The sequence below is a fragment of the Musa acuminata genome, chromosome BXJ1-11 (genome assembly GCF_036884655.1).
Source record: "Musa acuminata AAA Group cultivar baxijiao chromosome BXJ1-11, Cavendish_Baxijiao_AAA, whole genome shotgun sequence".
In the NCBI taxonomy this organism is placed as follows: domain Eukaryota; kingdom Viridiplantae; phylum Streptophyta; class Magnoliopsida; order Zingiberales; family Musaceae; genus Musa; species Musa acuminata.
In genome coordinates, this window is record NC_088337.1 from 25,724,319 (window position 1) to 25,729,611 (window position 5,293).

A 5,293-nucleotide genomic window follows, 5' to 3' on the forward strand; every position below is an offset into this window, starting at 1 on the left:
AAATCGAGCTTTGGTCGATTTCGTATATTCTGGTTTCATTCCTTTGGAAATTGATATTCTTTAGCTTTCTTATTCAATTGAGCTTTATATTACTGCTTTGAATTCTTGTATGCTCTTGTCCTACATGTATTTTGATACCTAAATCTGTTATGTAAACTTCATGTTTGTATCGTAATGTTTCATAAAGGCACATGTACATTTCGTTGTTCCGCATGTGCTTCCGATATGTCCCAATTTATTATTCACAATACCCTTTTGTACTCTGGTGTTTGTGGGATTATTTGGACCTTTGCTAGAAATGGTAAAGGGTATGTGCTTAGAGCCTGCGATGCTCTAGATTATGTTTGGTGGTCATTCAGAAATGGATGTACCATATTATGTTATGGTCTCACTTCACATTCTGTATGTTTGATATGGTATCCAGAGCTTTGGTTATGTGTTTCTATACGTGCTTTGGATACGAATGATATGAATGCAACGTCAAATTCGACGTTTGAGCTTCTGTTTCATATTCGTTATTGATATGCTCCGAAATGGTCTATATGCCATTGATATGTTCCGAAATGTCCCTTTTGTCATTGATATACTTCGAAACATTTCATACGCTATTGATAAGCTCCGAAATGTTTCATTCGTTATTGATATGCTCCAAAATGTTTCCTATGCCATTGATATACTTCAAAATGCTTCACATACCATTGATATATTCCGAAATGTTTCATTTGTCATTGATATGCTCCGAAACATTTCATATGCCTTTGATATGCTCCGAAATATTTCATTTGCTATTGTTATGCTCCTAATGTTTCATTTGTCACTGATATGCTCCGGAACATTTCATATGCTATTGGTATGCTCCAATTACTCTATGCTTCATTTGTTATGAACCAAATATGTTATGAATGAAATGACATTTGCGATTCTGTATCTAATGAGATGATATCCTTGAATCTCTTGGATTCTGTCTTGCATTGTGATATCTTGTTTGTTTGAAATTGTCCCTTCTCATGCTATATATGCTTTGTTACTTGCTGAGCTGTTTTTAGCTCACTCCGTTATTATATAAATCTTTCAGGTCAGCTTGTCACTCTTTGAGATGTTTGAATTGGGCTGAGGCAGTGGAGAGCTATTCAGAAGTATGGGCAAGTCTTGTTGGTTATTATGTTATTGTTGTATAAGCATATTTTGTATGAAATGAAATGTTGTCGATGAATCGAAATGGATATACTATGTAAAAGTGTTAGAAGATCTCTCTTATTTGAAATTTCGGAATGTTAAGTCTAATTTATGATGATATGCATTTGTGGTGAATGGGTGGAGTTCTGATTGTATAATTTATTTAGCTTGTGGATTTATAAATGTTGTTCGTGTTTGTCAAGTTGGCTTGGGTTGCCATAAATGTGAATTATCGAGTGATGTGATATATGATTATAAACTGCATAGGTTTTATAGATGTGAATTTGATAGAATGTTTTTCAGTGTCCTCAAACGTTAGTTTGGATCCTGGATGGATTTGTGTTGAAAAATTTTTAAAATCATCGATATTATTTGAGGGGCGTGACAGAGGTGGTATCAGAGCATGGTTTGAGGATCACTGAAATATTTGATATGTTGATGTGCAAAATATATTAAGGTCTAGTGAACTATAGTGATTGGTGGAAATTTTCTTTGATGCATTTTAGGAATCAAGAATGATAAGGACAAGTTTACCAATAAAAATATGATTGGAAATGAATTAGAAAGTAATAACAAGAGGGTCAAGACATTTGGATTTGAAATGGGAAGTCACAACAAAAGACTCAATCACGTGTGAATTACAAGTTAAATTATGAAACAAGTTTGTGTTTTCGGGTGACTGGAGTCTATTTTGCTTGTGGAAAGTTGGATCATAAAATAAAAGACTGCCCCATGAATAAGAAGAAAGAGTCACTGCCTCATAAATCATCAGCCCATGTCAGAGTGTATGCTATCACTGAATATGATTCTAAAACTTCTGAATTAGTGATCGAAGGTATTATGCATATTTATGAAAGAATGTAAATATTTGTTTGACCATGGGTCCTATCTACTATTTGATTCGTAATATTTTGCTTATCATTTGGGTATTCAACCTAGACCACTGCATTATGTGCTATGTATAAATACGATCATTAGAGATTCTTTGATAATGAACTTGAATCTGGTCCTCTTGTCTGATTTTTATTGGAGAACTTGGAACTTTTTGTTGATTTAGTTCTCCTAGAGATTTAGGAATTTTGATATTATACTTGGTATGAATTGGCTATCTTCCTATCATACCAGTATGGATTGATATATAACAAATGATCACTTTTTGCATGCTTGATTAGCCGATCTTTTATTTTGAGAGTATTGGACATGATTTATCTCCTTGCCTAATGTATCCCAGGATGAATTGCCCGAATTACCTCCAAAACGTGACTTTGCTTTTGATTTGGTCCTTGGGATAATCCCAATATCTAAGCCTCTCTACACAATGATATCATTTGAGTAAGTGGAATTAGAAAAACAACTACAAGGACTATTAAATAAGGATTTTATTTGGCTTAATATTTCATCATGGGGTGCTCCGGTGTTAGTTAAAAAGATAGAGGGAACATTGAGGCTTTGTATTGATTATAGACAGTTGAATCAGGTGATCATCAAAAAACGAGTATTCTCTAAAGTGACGACTTGTTTGTTTAACTGCAGGGTGCACAGGTATTTTCAAAGATTGTTCGAATATCGGGTTACCATCTATTGAGGATCAAGAAGGAGAATATTTCGGTCACTCGTGGATAATTGTGTAATTGTATTGTATTGATGAAACTATTTAAGAGTAGGAGGAGGAAATGAAGATATCATAATCCTCATCTTTTCATCGGAGCTATGATCAATTTAGATGACTAAATTTTCTTTTAAGGAGGGGAGAGTGTAATATCCCTCATTTTTGAAAATTTATCAATAAGGATTTATATGTAAATTGGAGGACCTATATGTAAATATAGAAAATATTAATTAATTAAAAGATTTAGTTGATTATTATTTTTATTATTATCTAGTAGTCCTACATGATGATGATTATTTATACATGTGATGTATGATGTGTGGACGGATGATCATGGACCGTGTGATGTGTGTACTTGTGATTATTATTATTGAGGTCTGCGTGCCTCCATTATATTTCTCGTTTATTGTCGGGCATGCGTGCCTATGATTAAGTTGTAATCACATGAGGAGGCACAACGGGAGCGTGGATGCGATAGCGGGACCCACGAGACGGACGATCGTGATGCATGAAGATGCATCAAGATGTCGACGGAACCGACGAGGACGAGATGGACGATCACAGGGCATGGAGATGCACCGTTGCACACATAGATCTTGATGTGAGTGATTAGGCCTACTGGCTCGGGCCTAATCATATTAGGTTGTGGTCCATGATCATCTGGTGTGATTGCTTATACACATACTAGATATGTATATATATTTGCATGCGATGTAGATATATATTAAATATGTATATGTGTGACATGTCATATTAGGAGACCAAATCATAGAAACATCTCTCGATAATATTAAGTCGGTAAACGTGAGGCAATTAGATTGACCCACGTGGCCTTCCATCGTTATAAGTAGGAACCGATTCCCGGTGTAGGTTGAGTTGGTCGAGTCCCTCGAGACTCACCTATATCGCGATTCGCTATCTTGCTTACGACATAGAGATGTCATCGGTGACCTGAGGGCATGGTATGCTTGGTCGAGTCCCTCGAGGGTATATCATCAAATCAGACTCATCTTGTAACGAAGGTGTTGACTTAACCGAGCATCATGGTTGGTCGAGTCCCTCGAGGCCATGGTGATTCGGAGGCCGAACAAGACGGGAATCATAAGGAGTTGTGATCGGCAAGAGTTGCCTACCTTTTAGGCTTAGTGTGATTGGTCGAGTCCCTCGAGGTTACACTAAGATGCTGATTGGATCCTGATCCCCACTAGAAGTTTGCGGAGACTTCCGTTTTACGTGCTGAGGGTGTCGCGTGACTCGTTAGTAAAATAATGGGAGCATATTAAGATAGAAGTCCATATCTTGATAGTTTATTTCTTATAAAATCTGCATGTTATTCTACCATCCATGTTTGCTATGATAAGGGACTCTTCAAGACTTACAAAGAAGTCACAGAAGGGCAAGATATTCAAATGGGAAATGAAGTTCGTTCTAAGTTGATTGACAAGGGAAATGTGGAACTCACTTTCACTTCAGGTAAGAAAGCACTCTTACTAATGTTCTTCATGTACCGGATATGAGTAGAAATTTAGTGAGTGAGAATCTCCTTGGCAAACCTAGAATTAAATCTGTATTTGAATCTGGGAAGTTAATTCTATCCCGTAATGGAACTTTTGTTGGAAAATGCTATTCCGCTGAGGAAATGGTCAAATTATCTATTGTTGATAATGATTCTAAAGTTAATAAAGATGTTGCTTCTATTTATATTGTTGATTCTTATTCATTATGGCATGATAGATTAACACATATTGGAATTAGCATGAATAGAAGAATGGTTAAGTGTGGCTTAATAGATTATCATTTTGATGATCTTAATAAATGTGAAATTTGTGTTAAATCAAAGATGATGAAAAAACCCTTCAAAAGTGTTGAAAGATATACTAATTTGTTAGATTTAATACATTATGATATATGTGAATTAAATGGCATATTAACGAGAGGAGGTAATAGATATTTTATTACTTTTATAGATGATATGTCTAGATTCACATATGTGTACTTATCGAAACATAAAAATGATGCTTTTAATGCTTTTAAGGCATATAAAGCAGAAGTTGAAAATCAACTGGGGAAGAAAATTAAAGCTTGAAGAAGTGATAGAGGAGGAGAATACTTTCCTAATGAATATAACTTGTTTTGTGAACAACATGGCATAATTCATGAATGTTCAGCACCTAGAACACCTGAGCAAAATGGATTAGCAGAAAGAAAAAATAGAACTTATCTAGAGATGATTAATGCTATGTTGTTACATGCTAAATTATCTTATAATTTGTGGGGAGAAGCTTTATTGGCTGTATGTTATATCTTAAATAGAATTCCCTCTAAAAAGAATAAGATCTCTCCATATGAGTTATGGAAAGGAAGACAACCTAACATTGGTTATTTTAAAGTGTGGGGGTGTCTTGCATATTGTAAGAATAATGATCCTCAAAGGACAAAATTGGGACATAGAGGAATCAAATGTGCATTTATAGGCAATGCCTCAAATAGTAAAGCATATAGACTTCT